This window comes from Ipomoea nil, unplaced genomic scaffold, assembly GCF_001879475.1.
Source record: "Ipomoea nil cultivar Tokyo-kokei standard unplaced genomic scaffold, Asagao_1.1 scaffold2647, whole genome shotgun sequence".
NCBI lineage: Eukaryota > Viridiplantae > Streptophyta > Magnoliopsida > Solanales > Convolvulaceae > Ipomoea > Ipomoea nil.
The window spans coordinates 3098066-3117039 of NW_017619075.1; the positions used below are offsets into that span (position 1 = coordinate 3098066).

General features: G+C 34.9%; 1 long non-coding RNA gene across 1 annotated transcript; it reads right to left on the reverse strand.

The window, feature by feature from the left end:
* Positions 1 to 16008: 16008 nt before the first annotated feature.
* Positions 16009 to 18459, reverse strand: LOC109154470. Its single transcript, XR_002049701.1, has 3 exons — positions 18449 to 18459; positions 16500 to 16501; positions 16009 to 16148 (listed from the first exon to the last, which is right to left on the reverse strand). It is a non-coding gene; the product is annotated as an uncharacterized LOC109154470 (long non-coding RNA).
* Positions 18460 to 18974: the final 515 nt, after the last annotated feature.

Consider the following 18974-nt stretch of genomic DNA (forward strand, 5'->3'; position numbering starts at 1 on the left):
CTCATGTATATAAGGGGGGTAAATCTTGTTTCAAAACCAATGTGGGACAAAGTCCACTATTTTCCCTTCATTTCCAAACTCAAATGGGTCTACTTTGAGAATCAATATCTCATTCACCCATTATCCATTTTGAGCGTACAATATATCAATCTCTTCGTCTCACTACGAAGAACCCGAATCCACTTTGACCCGACCCAAATCGGAAGTGGACCCCACTGATAATTGTACCACTAAATAGCCACTTAATATGCCATTTTAAGCTAATTTTTCCCAACATTTTATGTAGAAAAAAGGAAGGAAAGATGAAGAGAAAGTCTCGTGTTTGGTGTAGGGTTTTTAGCAAGACTCAAGCGATCACTCTTTCCTTAAAACCTTATTTGCTACCTCCCACAAGTGCTAGGAGCATTGTAGCCTAGGTTTCAAAGGATAAAACTTGCTATGATTCAATGTTTGAGAACCCAAACAAGGAATCCGGCGAACTAGAGCAACGTTTTGAACACAATACGGCTAAGAAAGAGTAGAAGCAGAGAGTTTTGAGGCTAGAAAAATATGATTTCTATGTTGTTTTAAAATCTGCTGCCTCTACCCTCTCTTATATAGGGTTGAAGGATTAAATAACTTTTAACAAGGCACTTAAAGGCACCCCTACAACTCCTGTAACAGCAACCATTAACATGGATTTTGATTCAAAATTTAAAATTGGAATTAATTCAAATAATTAACTTCGTAACAGCTGAATTAAATCCCAATAGTCAAAATAGGAACTTCAGTTCGGCCATGGCAAGGCCTAAGTAGTTTCAGCCATTCACTCAGTTCGGCTCAACCTGTAACTTATGGCCAAGACCCACAAGGCGTGCTGGCGCACACAAGATCAAGCTTGATCCTAACTTTTTCGATCTCATTTTGAGATTTGATTTGGACACACCCCCCTACGCGCGAGAAAGAGGCTCTATGTTATACAATTCAATAAGTTTAAAAAGAGCTCTTGTATAAATAGTGGGGAAAATCTTCTTCCCAAACCAATGTGGGACAAAAGATCACTTTTTCCCTTCATTTTTAAACTCAAATGGGTCTACTTTGAGAATCAATATCTCATTCACCCATTATCTGTTTTGAGCGTACAACATATCAATCTCTTTGTCTCACTACGAAGAACCCGGAGCCACTTTGACCCGACCCAAATCGGAAGTGGACCCCACTGATAATTGTACCACAAAATAGCCACTTATCATGCCATTTTAAGCTATTTTTTCCAACATAAAATTCCTTCAAGGAAATACTCGATCTGCAGGTCGAGATAATACTTGGATTTCCCAAGTCTTTCGTTTCAAGCTCCGTCTTTAGACATGAGCTAATATCATCAAACTCTTTATATATTTCAATGATGTTTATGCAATCAACCTTGACCGAGATAATAAATAAACAAATAAATAACTCTATTAACAATTCTTTAATGAACACGTAATGACACATATTATTTTCATATTCATTAATGAACACTTAGTCAATTATTAACTATTCCAGATCATATAAAAACCTTTGTAATTCAACGATATACATGTGATTTTCATCTCCTATCATTTCGAGAACTTTAAATCCATTAGGAACTTTTCAAATAAATATTAGTTGCATATCTAAATTTGTTATTTACTGCCAATGATATTATGTAGCGGAACTTAATGTCATCTATTATGGGAGAGTATATTTGATTAAAATCAATTCTGAGTTTTTGCATGGACCCTTGGGCTACAAACCTCACTTTATATCTCACAACCTCATTATTGTTATTTCTCTTTCATACAAACATCTTAACCAACAGGTTAACATTTAATGGTGTACATGTTTATAAAGAGAATACATTTTTAGCAAGTTGAGCTATACCTTAATCGCTCATTTATATGTTAAATAAACAGGGCACTTCTGGCGCCTAGCTATGGATCTAGATTATCATATAACAAGTGCAATTGTACATGCAATTGTGTTGTCAACAACTATAATATTTTATCATAAATTTCTCCCTAATGCCGAGAGACGATCTTCATAAACTATGAAGTCAGCGTACGTTATTATTTATTCATCTCCTATCATGAGGTCTAGGTATTTAGGCAATAGACGGAGGTTTATAACTAACATGTATACCTTGTTTTATTTGATAGCCCAAAGAGGTATGTTATGGTGATGATAATGTAAAATGGACTGGATACTTAGAATAGAAACACATATGGAGTTCGAATCAGAATAATGTACTAGGGGTAAGGGGGAATAATTGTGATATGTAGTAGGCCAAATTTTGATAAAATAGTATAATATAAAATCGGTTGTCCCCAACACAAAATAAGTAATCATATCATGTATCACTTTGTGACATGATCATAAAATATTTTTGGCAGAGTAGTATAACACTAAAGATAGAAGTTGAAGACTTCTTTCATGAGTCATTTGTCACCGAAAGATTAATCACCATTTGAGGTCTTCCAGACCTTACTAGAAAACTATTTCTATGACCAAACACATTATCACTATTTATTGATTATTATACCAATCCTCCAGAGGGTGACATAAGATCACGTGGATCCCTTTTCAATCAAATATTTATTGTAAAGGTTTTGCTAAAAGGGGGTGACATAGTAAAATTAGTGCTCTTAATTACCTTTTGGGCATAAACTATGTTTAAAAATTAGGCACTATCATTTTGTTTAAATACTAAGATTTGATATCCTCAATGGTCAAGACTCGTGCCAAAGAATTTCTATGATAAAAACTAGCACCATAAATAAACTTGAATTTGGACAAATAATAATCATTGACTTTTAAATTAGGATCAAGTCAATTTAACATTAGGGTCATATATATATATGAGTTAATTCCATTTTTGGTCCTAGATTTATAGCTGACAGTCCACTTTTAGTCCTTTTTATTAGAGCATTCACATTTAGTCCTAGTATTATTGTAGCATGACCATTTTTAGTGGATGTTCTAATAAAAGTGGTCATGCCACAATAATACTAGGACCAAAAGTGGATGTTCTAATAAAAAGGACTTAAAGTGGATTGCCACTTAAAAATCTAGGACAACAAATGGAATTAACTCTATACAAATTGTCCTAGTGCTATTATCATATAACTAGTACTATGAATTCACCTTTTGGGCAAAGCTATAGTTTGAATTCAACCTACAACCTCATTTATAAGGTGTGAGATACATCTCAATATTCATAACATATATCAAATAACTGATAGTTTGACACCATCAAATGCAAGTTCAACAAAGAGCATTTATTCAAAACCATAAAATTGAATACCTTGCAACGTGCCTTCGATATATTCTGTTGGTAGCTCGTACGTGAATGAATTAGTAATTATTGTGTTGGATGCTGAAAATCTATTGCGTTACTAATATCATGTGCTATTCACAAATCAGATTGGCCATATTTCAATAATTCATAACGTATACCTGGATTAATTCACAATTAGCTCTCATCCCTTCCATGCTCTCAATAACAAGTTTCAAACATAGTATAGGCAAGAGAATGTTGGAAATTGCATTCAAATAAGTGGAGTTTCCTTCACTTCTTGTCCCACATTGCTTTCACAAGAATGCTTTTTCCACCCTTTAAACATCTACACTTTTACTCACTTTAAAGTATTGTGGAAAGGGAGGAAAAGGGGAAGCCACACACGCGCGCAGCCGCCCGGCTCGTGTGTCGCAGTGGGGTCACCTTTTATTTTCTTTCCGTGATTTTTGCCACTAAATAGAGTCCAACTTAAATTGTGTGGCTAGAATTAGTCTGCACGTTTGTGTGGCATATTCTTTCTCTGGAGTTGCATTTTTCGTGGAAAACATGTGGCTGAAGTGGGAGAGTTAGGTATTTCAGAAACTATAAATACCCAGCCTCCCAATGCTTTCAACACACAATCAATTCATTCTCTCTTCTTCTATGTTTTTTCTTGAGCTTCTGGTCTAAGCTTTTAGTTGGGTTCGACTATGAGTACCTGTGCCGGTTATTCGCAGAATATCTGTGCGCAACTAGTCGACAGCACTCTGGATACAAAAGACTTCACAGTCTCTGGCAATTTGCTTTTAAGGTAGTGCATTCACACGACACATATTTCCTTTTTTCCTCCTTCATAAATTCATCCTACATAAACAGCAGTGCTACCTGTGACATTTTCGTACAAAATCTCAACAGTTAAAAGCAAATTATATTTGAAAATGTCGACAATGGTATCCAAATCTTCCTCTGACCTCACCAACTCGAGCCACTCACCGGTCTCAATTACCGCTGGTGGGCCATCAAGATGATGATTCACATCGAGTCTGTCGAACTCGAATACATCCTTGCTCTTGACGATGAGCCTGATCAGCCTAAGTCTAATGGTTCATCTCAAACCAAGAAACAGTTGACAATCATAGATGACACCTCGGATCCAAAAACTGCCTCAACCGAGTCGTCTGACAAGTCCCAAAAGGTTCGTACCAAGTATGAAAGGGACAACAAAATTGTTTGTGGTACTTTGCTGCAACACATGTCTGATAGTCTACTAGACAGTTATGCAAAGTTCAAGTCCACAAAGAACATATGGGACCTGTTGAGAAAGAAGTATGGAGCAAACGACGCAGGCCGAAGGAAGTATACAGTCGGGCGTTGGCTCAATTTCAGGATGGTGGACTCAAAGCCAATCATTGAACAAGTGCACGAGTACGAAAATCTGGTGTTCGACCTAGAGGCTCAAGGCATCCCGGTAAGTATCATGCTTCAAACATATGCCCTACTCAAAAAATTACTTGAGTCTTGGGGGGAATTCCAAAACAAGATCAAGCATGAATGAAAGGACTACACCTGGGAAGAAATGGTCAACCACATCAACATAGAGGATGTTTATCGCCAAATCTCTGTTTCTCTTCCTGAAAATTTAAAGGCTATCATAGTAGAATCCAGTGGTGTGAAAGGTGACAAGTCAAGGTCTGGAACTAGAGGGAAAAATAGATGGAAGGAAGGAGTCAAGGTGAACAATGACAACAAGTTCAAGTACTAGAACCAAGGGAACGGAGGACCCTATTTTGTCTGTGGGAAGCTTGGACATCGAGCAGCCCAGTGTTACCACCGCAAAGGGACAAACGAGCAGAGGACCAATCAACAAGGAAACAAGAGTCAAGCAAATATGGTTGAAGAAACTGAGGTGGTAGCAGCTGTGGTGACGATGGAGGCGAACGTGGTGTAAGGAACGAAGGAATGGATCATTGACACTAGAGCAACTCGCCATTTCTGCGCGAGTAGGATAATGTTCAAAGATTTTTAAGCATTCACTCAACTGACTCAAGGACAAGGATAACAAATGTATATGGGGAATGACGGTACTTCTGAGGTAAGAGGTAGAGGAAACGTAGAAATTAAACTGAATTTTGGAAAGTACTTGTTTCTGTCAAATGTGTTGTATGTCCCCTCCCTACGTAGGAATTTGGTCTTAGGGCCCTTGTTGGTCAGGGCTGGGATCAAACTCGTGTTTGAGTCTGAGCGCATGATAATGACTCGTAGGGGGGAATATCTAGGAAAAACTTATTTACGTGGGGGGCTATTTGTGTTGCCCCAAATTGCTTATACCTCTACAAACATTCAAACTTTTATGGACAATTTGCCAGTCGCACTGGAAGTTCTGCGTATATTGCTGTTTCCTTTGATGTATGGCATGCTAGATCAGGACATATTGGGTTTAAATGCATGAATAGACTAAAAACCATGAATATGGTTTCAAGTCTGCAAAATGATTCATTTTCCCAATGTGAAATATGTGTTGAGGCTAAATTAGCTAAAAAACCATTTTTTACTGTAAAGCATCATGTTACGTGCGCTTTAGAGTTAATTCACTCAGATATAGCGGATTTTAAGAGTATAGAGACTAAAGGCGGAAAACGATATTATATATCTTTTATAGATGATTACACTCATTATTCAAAATTATATCTGCTTAGAACAAAGGATGAGGCAGAACAAAAGTTTATTATCTTTAAAACAGAAGTAGAAAATCCGCTAGATAAAAGGTTCAAAAGGCTTAGGTCTGACAGAGGTGGAGAATATGAGTCCATATCTCTTAAATTCTTTTGTGAAAAACATGGAATTATCCATGAAGTTATCGCGCCCTATTCGCCACAACAAAATGGCATAGTTGAGAGGAAAAACAGAACTCTCAAAGAAATGATCAGTGCCTTCCTAATCAGCTCGGGCGCTCCAACCTCATTATGGGGAGAAACTGCCCTTAAAGCTAACCACATTCTCAACAGAATACCTCATAAAGGGTATGAGAAAACTCCTTATGAACTATGGAAAAGTTATGCTCCAAACCTGAAATACTTCAAAGTGGTGGGGTGCCTAGCAAAGGTAAGACTTCCAACCTTTAAAAGGCCTAATATTGGGTCTAGAATCCTAGACGATGTTTTTGAGGGGTATGCAGAAAATAGTGCTGCATACAGGTTTATATACATAGACAATCGCTCTTTGTGCGAAGCACGAGAGACTAAGTTCTTCGAACATGTCTTCCCATTAAAACTAGCACCATCTACCTCAGAAAGAGGCGTCTCTTCACTGCCTCCTCTCTCTCAAGTTGAGAATGAGCCAGAATAACCTAGGAGAAGCAAGAGACAAATAACTGTAACCAACTTTGGGCCTGATTTCATTATGTACATATCTGAGTTGAATGACGTTAATGAACTTTCTAATCAGTTCGTTTGTTATTTAATCTTAGAAGAAGAACCGAAGTCCTTTGAGGCTGTTGTGCACTAAGTAGATGTTGTCTTTTGGAAAGAAGCCATCCAAAGTGAGTTAGATTCCATTAAGTCTTACCACACATGGGAAGTGGTAGATCTACCCAAAGGAGCCAAACCAATTGACTACAAGTGGATCTTTAAAAGAAAACTAAGACCAAACCGGTCAATAGTAAGGTTCAAGGCCAGGCTTGTAGCAAAGGGGTATAAACAGAAGTTTGGTGAAGACTACTTCTGCAGTTATTCCCCCGTGACTAAAATAGCCACAATTCGTGTGTTGGTTGCCTTGGCCTCCTCTCACAATTGGCTAGTCCATCAAATGGATGCCAAAACAGCCTTCCTAAATGGAGATCTAGAGGGAAGAGATCTACATGGATCAACCACCTTGGTGCATTGAGTCAGGGTAGGAGGGAAAGGTATGTAGACTAATAAAATCTCTGTACGGGCTAAAACAAGCCCCCAAGCAATGGTATGAGAAGTTTCATAAGACACTGATAGATCTGGGCTACTAGCTAAACAGATTAGATGCTTATCTATACTCAAAAGAGGTTGACTCAAGCATTGTGCTTATATGCATCTATGTAGATGATATGCTAATCTTCAGTCCTAGTATAGATGCGATAAGAGAGACTAAAGAGTCTATATGTGATAAATTTGACATGAAAGATATGGGGGAAGCCAATGTGATACTTGGAGTAAAAGTCATAAAAAATGAAGATGACTACATGTTATCACAAAGTCACTATACATAGAAGCTATTAAGGAGATTTGATAGCTTCGAAGTGACTCCGGCACAAACTTCGTATGATCCGAGTGTGGAACTATCAAAAAATACTAAGACCGGCGTGTCTCAAGAAGAATATGCAAAATAATTGGAAGTCTAATGTTCTTGATGAACTACACCAGACCTGATATCGCACTTGCGGTAAATAGACTCAGTCGATACACTCATAACCCGAGTGACGCTCACTAGCATGCACTAAGACGAATGCTACACTACTTTAAGGGTACGATCGACTGGGGGTTACACTATACTGGGTTTCCAACAGCCCTAGAGGGGTGCTGCGATGCCAACTGGTAAATGACAATAGTGATGTAAGCTGCACCAATGGGTATGTGTTCACTATGGGTAGAGCGGCAGTATCGTGGAATTCCACGAAACAATCATGTATAGCTAGATCAACAATGGAGGCTGAATTCATAGCTCTTGATCTAGCTCGGCAAGAAGCTGAATGGCTGAGAAACCTACTGGCAGACGTGTCATTGTGGGGGTGTGCTACACCGTCTGTGCCCATACACCGTGATTCACAAACTGCTATATGCGTAGAAAAGAATAGTGCTTATAATGGGAAAAGAAGGCACATAAGAATCAGGCATGAGTCTGTAAAAACAGTTGATTACGACTGGGTGCTCACATTGGAGTATGTGAAGTCCGAGAGGAATATTGCAGATCCTCTCACTAAGGGACTGAATAGAAAGGCCATTCTCGATGCATCAAAAGAAATGGGCCTGAAGTCAGTAAAGCAAGCAAGGCTTACATACTCACAAAACAACTGAACATGAGATGTTCTAAATTAGAGTCTACATAGAGGTAGACCTAGAGTCAAAGAGTTTGACTCCCGAAGAACCTGCATAATGGGTGCTGATGTATACACATGAGTTCAAAACTACCTCTCTTTAGCTAGTTCAATATAGAATTCACTACTAAGGCGAAATTTACTCAAGTCACTACATGTCAGTTCAAGGTTAACAACTGGCATCAAGGTTAGCGCTCACTTCCGCTCAGACATCTACTTCCTTCACACTTGTTTGAATGTGTGGGGGATGTTGGAAATTGCATTCAAATAAGTGGAGTTGCCTTCACTTCTTGTCCCACATTGCTTTCACAAGAATGCTTTTTCCACCTTTTAAACATCTACACTTTTACTCCTCCTAAAGTATTATGGAAAGGGAGGAAAAGGGGAACCCACACGCACGTGCCGTCGTCGCTACCCGCCCGGTTCGGTTCGCACATGCGTCGCGGTTCGAGATTTTTGCCACTAAATAGAGTCCAACTTAAATTGTGTGGCCAGAATTAGTCTCCATGTTTGTGTGGCCTATTCTTTCTCTGGAGTTGCATTTTTCATGGAAAACATGTGGCTGAAGTGGGAGAGTTGGGTATTTCAGAAACTATAAATACCCAGCCTCCCAATGCTTTCAACACATAATCAATTCATTCTCTCTTCTTCTCTATTTTCCTTGAGCTTCTAGTCTGAGCTTTTAGTCGGGTTTGACTGCGAGTACCTGTGCCGGTTATTCGCAGAATATCTGTGTGCAACTAGTCGAAAAGACTGCACAGTCTCCGACAATTTGCTTTTAAGGTAGTGTATTCACACGACGCAGATTTCCTTTTTTCCTCCTTCATAAATTTAGCCTACATAAACAACAGTGCTACCTGGGACATTTTCCATACAAAATCCCAACAGAGAACGCGTTAGTCATCGGTAGCAATTTAACACCCAGTAGTTGGTTACTCTATACATACATGAATTATCTCCGGACATTGTAAGTGGCAAAATTTATCATGAGACTCAAGGAAACAAAGTTAAGGGTTGGCAATATAATTTAAGGAAGATTTTACCTCAATAACACACATTGTAAGTGGCAAAATTTATTATATTGCATTCTAGTAATCAATAGGTTATAAACCAAATTGGACATCCTCCAGAATCAGTAGGTGGCGATTACCAAAGATGTCTTAAATGAAACTGATAAGTGCCAAAGACACCTATAATTAAGGTCTTTTAAGGGTGTGTTTTGAGCCTATTTGTAATCCTTTGTATACAATTAATGACCATTTAAACTATAAATGTACGATTGTGTCATGAATTATTGCCACGCTTTGTATTCTTATGAATTTGTAAAGATTCAACTCAAAGGAGACATGATGGCATACATCGAAGCATCGCAAGACAAGGAGCGAACCGGAGCCGGGCTAGGAACATCTAACGCACGTGGGGGCGCGTGGAAATGAAGCAGAAAGTTCCATGCACCCATCCCACGTGCGTGAGACGGACGTGAGACGAATAAGTGACCGGCTCACGCACGTGGGCCAGGTACGTTGGCAGTGCAAGCTTGGCGGATTTTTTAAGGCTAATTGGAGGGAAGTTATTTAATAGGTTAGGATGAGATTAGATAGGGGAGATACAAAATATTACATTGTTTGAGTAGTAGATTACATTCTCTCTATAGGTTTTCTCTGTAGTCTCTCTCCTTGTGAAGATCCTTTGAAGAAGAAGATTGACACACTTCCAACCAAAGATCATTGTAGAAGCTTTCAACAATTGTACTTCAATTTGGTACTCTTTATTGCTTTTATATTTCAATTGCTAGTTAGATTCATGAATGCAATGTTGAATGCTATGGCTATGAGTGCTTAGATTCTTTCCAGGATTTGAATTGTGAAGTCTTGATCATGATGCTTATGTGAGCTTTAATTCTTAGTTAGGTTTATGAATGTTTGCAATGCTTGTGAATCCTGTTGTCTTTGAGTGAATTGTATGCACTCTATGGTGTCCGGCCAACTCCTAGGGTTGTGCTAAGCAAGTGATCTAGGCAAGAGATGGCTAGATCATTTGAAGCTCCCATCCTTGGCATTTCCTAGCTTAATGAGCCGAGAGACCTAGGTTAGGAAGGTAGTGTAGGCAAGGTGTTCGGGGAAGGGCCTCTTAGACTCATAGACCCTAAAAGAGGAGTTCTAGTGTCTAGGGGACGAGTCCTAGTAGTTGAGAAGCAAAAGGACGCAAGCAATACTCCCTAGGTTCTAGCCATTGCAACATTCTACCTAGAGCTAATGATCCTACTTGCATCATGAGAAAGACAAGCAATTCAATCTTATTTCAATTCAATTGCTTAATTCATTTTGTAATCTTAATTCTTGTTTTACCCATTTACTACACTTTTATTCATGGCGCGTGACATTTTCTCAACACACACACCTCTTTCTCCAATTTGATGTTCATTTGGTGTTTCCAATTTGTCATTTGTAGAGAACGATAAAACTCGGGAGTCATCCCAAATCTTTTGAAGAAGTAAAACCGAAAGAGTTTTTCATAAACCATAATTTAGCATCCATAAACATCAATACCATGACAATAAAATAAAATCCCAAAAATTAAACTAGCGTCCAATGTGATTAAATTCTAGGAAGGGGGATTATGTCAAATCTACCCTTTGTTAGAAGTTCCATGCTGAACACTCTACAACACACAATAAAAACAAAAAGGGCTTTTCCATGGACTCAGATGCTAAAAAAAAAAAAAAAAAAAAAAAGGGGGACATTGTCCTGGAGAAACTGTTACAACCGAACCTTTCTATTGATTCCCAACCTACCCTTTGTTAGAAGTTCCTTGGTGAACACTCTACCCCATTTTTTCCCTTTCTATTGATTTCCAACCATTGATATGAGTTCATCCGATGGTCCAAATCTATCTACACTTGGAAAAGCTGCTGCATCCGAACCTGACTATATATATATATATATATATATATATATATATATATATATATATATATATATATATATATATATAGAGAGAGAGAGAGAGAGAGAGAGGGAGAGAGAGAGAGAGAGAGAGAGAGAGAGAGAGAATGAGAAGGGTGATCACATGTGGCCATGTTGTTAGGTGTGGTCATATGGTCAATTATAGGGCATTAGATTATATAGATCCAATGAATCATATTAATCAAGATTCTTCCAGTATTTTGGCGCACATTCTCCTACCCAGCGAACTGCAAGGGTAAACTCGTCATAAAACACCGGAATAGTAAAAAATCACATTGTTGTGTGTTTTATTACACTATTGGTGCATGTTGTCAACATTGTTGGTGTATTCTGGAACTCGACCGCCATAAATGGCCACTGTAATTACCATAACACGGGAATACACCATTGGTGTGTTTCACTGTAGTGTATTTTATTACACTATTGGTGCATGTTGTCAACACTGTTGGTGTATTCTGCAACCCGCCCGCTATAAATGGCCACTGTAATTCCCATAACACCCCCACTTACCAAAACGTGCGAAAATCTTCAGAATTACCACTGCTGTTAGATTAAACTGATTCAACGACACAGATACGACCACATCGCTACACCTAATGACATGACTACATATAAGCACTATAAATGACATGACTATATATATATATATATATATATATATATATATATATATATATATATATATATATATATATATATATATATATATGGGGCACACTCTTGTATCAACCACTTTCCAAGAGAGAACTAGGAACCAATCAGAGATATTACATCATTGACTTTTATTTGATTGACACAATTAGTTCTTAATTTAAATTTTTATTATAAAATAATTTAAACAAAATAATTAACATGTAATTTTATTATTCAATTAATAGAGCTTACAAGAGAAAGATGAAAACTACATGTTCGACATGAAATTTGAATGAACAAATTACATGCGAGTTATCTGAGTGAATTCCATTTTTGGTCCTACTGTTATAGGGGCGTTTCTAATTTTAGTCCACCTTAATTTTTTTTGCCACTTTATAACCACTATTATTGAATGTGTTCCACTTGTAGTCCCACCGTTAGTATTTCCATCAAGAGGCCGTGTAATCTAGGGGTATTTTGACATTTCTTCTCATCCAAGACTATGTTTGACTAAAGAAATGGGAACATTAAACCTAAGAAACCTCGCCGGCCCATGTTGGAACGAACGAAACGATGTAGCTTTGGCTTCCCATTCTCGTTGTTTGAAGAGCCATCTTCGAATACCGGAGGAGGAGGACGAAGCGCCTGGATTAAAAGAGAAGAGACAAACATAAAAAGACCAAAATACTCTTTGATTATACGGCCTCTTGACGGAAATATTAACGTTTGACTAAAAGTGGAACATATTCAATAACAGTGGTTATAAAGTGGCAAAAAAAATTAATGTGGACTGAAATTGGAAACGTCCCTATAACAGTAGGACTAAAAATGGAATTCACTCGAGTTATCTTTATTAAAAGTTAAATGACATTGTTTTAACTAGCTAGGTAACTAATTGTTGAAAACAAATAAGTTTACATTGTTTTGGGAACAATAGCAAAGTTAAATGACAAAGTTTTTAACTAGGTAACTAATTGTTGAAAACAAATAAAAGTTAATGATACTTTTTTAGCTAACTTGCCAGACAAAGTATAAGTTCTATATCACATTCTATATTCTATTGAAATATCACAATAGCACTAAAACAATTAGGTCTCCAATTTATAAAGACTTTACATTTTATTTCTTGGAGAACCAGCCACTTTTGTAGGATATACTACCTTTTTAATTAAAATTTATTATTATTTATCAATTATTTAAAATGCTTAAATTATTTACAATTTAATTCTTTTTGTTCCATAAAAAAAAAAAAAAAAAAAAAAAAAAAAAAAAAAAAAGTTACATTCCCTTGAAGCAGATCGAGGGAGGCGATTGGAGCTGAGGTGAATTTAATGGAAGAGAGCAGGTAGGAAGTCAATTTGAGAGGGAGAGAGATGTAGTGTACAATGGGCAACAAAAGTCAGATCAAAGAGTAAATGCCTACACCAAACTACATTTTGCACACCTTCCCCATTTCAAGATTTTTATTTATTATATATGAATCGCACTCAGGTGCGAACGCTTCGCCTAGGCGCGAAATAGGAATGAATTCTGTTCGTTCACGTGTCCAGATCTTATGGATGAGAAATACTGATCTTTTTTAAAAATGCGGTGGTATTTTCGTAAATAATTGAACATCGAAGTGCAAGTAAAATGTATTACAAGTGCATGTAAAATGTATTATAGGTGCAAGTAAAAATTTACACAGAGCATCAATACTTAGTTGCACCTATAGTTCTAAGTAGTTGCACACATAGTTATAAGTAGTTGCACCTAGGTGTATGAATGTTTGCGAGTGGTTTTCAGGGGTATTACAACCCGCTGAACTCAGACCAATGAATGTTAACTAGGCAAAATTACATGCACTTATAGGTGAAAGTAGGTGCACCTATAGTTATAAGTATTTGCACCTATAGTTATAAATAGTTGCACATATAGTTATATGCACACCCAGGTGCATGAATGTTTGCGGAAAGTGAATGCTAACAAGACAAAATTACATGCACTTATAGGTGAAAGTAGATGCACTTGTAAATGATTTTACTTGCATCTAGATGTTCAATTATTTACGAAAATGCCACCGCGTCTTTTTTAAAATTTATTAGACCTGGACACGTGTCGCGTGCTGATTCGTCCGCATTTCCTTCCTGGGCACTTATTCGCACTTGCACCTGAGTGCGTCCCTATTTTATATATATATATATATATATATATATATATATATATATATATATATATATATATATATATATATATATATATATATATATACAACATCATTCTCACATAAATCTATCCCATTTTGTGACTCGGGTTATTTTCTCTTTATATATAAAATATTATATTATAAGTCACATTTCAAATATTACATATACCGAAAATATCTGAAATTAACCAGAAGAAGATGGATGAAAGTATATTCAAGTTATTGCATTTTATATCATATTATTATTATTATTATTATTATTATTATTATTATTATTATTATTATTATTATTATTATTATTATTATTAATCACATTCGTAGCATTAACTGTAGTGAAAAACCAAGCTAGATTCCAGAGCAGGATGTACAAGTGAAGTTTTATTCGAGTTAGTTTAAATGGTGAAATATCTAAATTTCTACATAACATAATCATTAATTTGGATTTATTTTTATCAAAATTAAGTATGAACTTTAGAAATAATACTAAAGGGGGTGTATTCAATCATGACTTTCATAGAGTTTTAAAGACTTTTATGAACTTTAAAAGTTTGGAGGTATTCAATTCAAACTTTTAGAGAGTCTTTAAAAGTTAGGCGGTATTCAATCAAGATTTTTAAAGAGTCTTTAAAAGTCGTGTGGTATTCAATTAAGACTTTTAAAGAGTCTTTAAAAGTCATGTGGTATTCAAAAAATTATGAACTTTTGTAGACTTTTTAATTTTAAGACTTTTGTAGACTTTTCCTTCTCAAATATAAATAGTTGAAATCCAACCATCAACCCCAAGATTTCAAATTTTCTTTCTAACAACTTTGAATGTTTTCTCTCTCTATTTAAACTCTACTTTTTCTCTCTATTTTTTTTTTTTTTTTTTGAAAATTACTTTTTCTCTCTATTTAAACTCTATAAACCTATCTAAATTCAATAAAATTATTTTTTTCTTCATTATCTTATATTTTCCTCATACCTAAACTCAACCAATTTTTCTCTCTCTCCTAAACTTTAGAATCTTCATCTAAAAATTCGAAATAATATTATTTTTACTTCATTATTGCTTGTTTATATTGGTTTTTATTTTTTTCTATGAATTTTTTTATCCCTAATTTTCTCTAATTCTTCCTAAATACATGAACAAAGCAAAATTTTTCATCGTCAAATTTTAGTATATGTTTCATAATATTCATATAAATACTTATATATTTTGATTTTTTTTTATTTTTATGTTTATATTCCTAATATATATTTTTCATTTTTTTAACAACAGGTTACTACGTATAGCGAATTACTATTCGCAACAACAATTTGGAGTTACAAACAGTAGCACCTTGTTGTTGTTTGCAGTCTCAAATTGCTATTGCAAATAATACTTCTTTGCATGATGCCTAGCAATATATCAAGGATAATTTTATATACATTATTAATATTAGATTTTTATTTTTTTTATTTTATGCAACTTGTAATTATATTTTTAAATATTTTATTTGATCAAGTCTTTTATTATAAATTTTATTGTTCTGAATTTCTAATGAAATAGTTTTTCTGTTGATGTTTATTAATAATATATATAAGTAATTAGCATATAAGTATCAGCATACTATGGATAAAAATAATAATGTTGAGAATGTCGATGTAGGTGAAAAACAATATAATAAGAAGAATTTTATGATATATTATAAATGTTTTGTAAGAAAATTATAAATGATTAGAATCAAAATCATTGAAAGTTTGTAAGGATGTATTCAATTTAGAATTTCAATGACTTTTGTAGACTTTTTAAAATAAAAATTTGATAAAAGTCTATGAATATTTTTTTATATAGACTTTTATGTAGTCTTATAAAGTTTTAAAATGTTTTGAACGAATCTATGAAAGTCAATCAAAGTTTATTAAAATCTACTCCCTCCGTCCCTAATTGATTGTCTCATTTGCTTTTTGCAAGGGTTTTAATACAACATATCAAATGTTACTAACTTTCCAATTTTGCCCCTCAAAAGTAAGTGTTATTTGTACAAAGTACAATTGTACTTATCTCTAAAAATTTGAAAAGTCAAAAGGGTAAATTGGAAAATGTAGATTAATAGTTATGTTCAATTTTGGAAAGATGACACTATTTTGGGACAAACTAAAAAGGAAAGTAAGACAGATAAAATGAGACGGAGGGAGTATCATTTTAAAAGTCTTTAAAACTCTACAAAAATCATGATTGAATACACCCCCCTTAGGTTACACGGCGTTGACTATATTTATATTCCTACTCATATATTACTTTATAAATATTTAAAATTAATAATTTTTATCACCAATATATTAAATTAGTATGTCCAAAATAAATCATTACAACCATGTTTCGAATAAGATTCGGACAATTGTCCTTAGTTTCACCACTTTTTAAAGTAGATGGACTAAATTGAACAGAATAAAGGTGCAATGACTAAATTGAACAAAACATTATAGTACAGGGACTACTTCTTATAGATCTAATTTACATGAATTAATAAAATATTACATTTGAAATCATAAAGTTACAATATTTCTTTTAATATATTACTTTTAAACTTAAATTTAAGTTAATTTAATTTTAGATTTGTGTTTTAATTCTGAAATTCATTGTTTGAGTTTTAGAATTCCCCAACCAAATGTTTATTATTTAAAAACTGAGATTGAATATTACAATGCTACTTATATTCTCTAAATATTTAGTGATTTTATATGTTATATTAAAGTAGAAATTAAAATGAAATCAAATTGTGCTATTCAAATATGCTACTCCGTATTATATATGATTGTTGAAAAGTTAAAACGGTCAATGCATTAAAGAGAACTATATACACTGATAGATCAGAACACCTATATATAATGTATATAAATGACCATGCAGCCATGCATGCTAATAATCAATCAAGTTCAATTTTTTTTTTAAAGATTATATTTGTAAATATAAAGTCTGTTATTATCAGTGTTACATCTGATGATAGATATATTATAAGATTAATTATGTGATATTACATTTATTTTTATTAAATACTTACAGACTTTTTATTCATCATTATGCACGTACTTTTTAATTGTGCATTGTGTATGGTACTAATTTCATATTAAAAGGGTCTTGGATTTATACAAAAACATATCCAAAAAGTTTATTAGATTAATCTTGAGGACTAATAATTAGGTTCAGGTGCGGTTGGTGCGCCCATGTGCGGTTGTGCAGTGAGAGGAGAGCCATTGATTTTGTTTAAATCAACGTCCAGGATTATCAAAATAAATAAAATAAAATAAAAAACGCGGTGGCAATTTGATAATTTTTGCATCTAGGTCAAATTTAAGGTGCGTGATTTTTTTTTTTGTGCTTAAGGTGCATGAGTTTTGTGCTTAAGGTGCGTTGATTTTGTGCTTAAGGTGCGTGAGTTTTGTGCTTAAGGTGCGTGGTTGTGTACTTAATGTGAGTAGTTGTTGAAACTTTAAGTGCATGTGTTTTGTGCTTAAGGTGTGTGAGTTCTGTGCTTAAAGTGCGTGAGTTTTGTGCTTAATGTGAGTAGTTGTTGAAACTTAAAGTGCATGAGTTTTCTTCTTAAGGGGCGTTGTTTTCTTTTAAGGTGTGTGATTTGTATGATTAATTAAGGTGTGTTAGTTGTGTGAAACATAAGGCGGTGAACCATTTTAAAACCTTTGGTGCGTGGTTTGTGTTCTTAAGGTGCTTTGTTGTGTGTTAAGGTGCGTGGTTTGTGTTCTTAAGGTACGTGGTTTGTGTTTTTAAGGTGTTTTATTTATTTATATACTTGAGATGCGTGGTTTGTGTACTTAAGGTGCGCCATTTTAATGTTTAAGGTGCGTATACAAATCGTGTGCATCTATCTAATATTTTTTAACAGTCTAGATTAGATTAAGTGTGTGCGAACACGAATTAAATGTGTGCAAACACACTTAATCGCGTTTGCACACATTTAATTCGCGTTCGCACACAGTTAATCTAATTTAAATCATTAAAAAATATTAGATGGATACACATGATTTGTTCTCACGTTCTCACCTAAACAAGTATATATTCTCATATGATGATCCCAAATATATATATATATATATATATATATATATATATATATATATATATATATATATATATATATATATATATATATATATATATATTGGTTCCTGTGAGGTCAAGTCTTCCCGTGCGGTCAGTGCGGCATACACCATTAGGTATGCATAAATGCACCATACAGTGTTCGAAAATACACCAGAATGAAATGCTAAAAAATACACCACACAAAACAAAATACACCACACATAATGGTGTATTTACAAACACTGTGTGGTGCATTTATGCATACTTAATGGTGTATGCCGCACTGACCACGCGGGAAGACCTGACCTCACAGGAACCTGACCCTATATATATATATATATATATATATATATATATATATATATATATATATATATATATATATATATATATATTGAATCTGGTGAGGTTACCTTTGTCAGGCAAGGTGGTGAGGCTTGATCTGGTGCGTTATTTTGTTTTTTTGGATGGATGAAATTAATCTTAATTTTTTGTCACGTGCGTGTGTCTTTAGTGCATATGGGGGTGTTGTTGTCTTTTTTATGGTGTCTTTATTAGGTTGTAATAATTGATTAGCAGATTTTATGGGCTTGTGCAACACTAATTATGGTATTTATGTGATGATTAAATATATTACTGTCGATTCGCGTTCCTTATGTGGTGTCGCGTCCGTCTGTTAGTCTCCCAATAATACTCTTTCTCCTCCGGTGTTGCTCCTGCTCTCTCCTGTCTCCGGCGATCACTCCTCCGGCGATCAGACGTCCAGCATATTATCCGGCGTTCTGAATGGC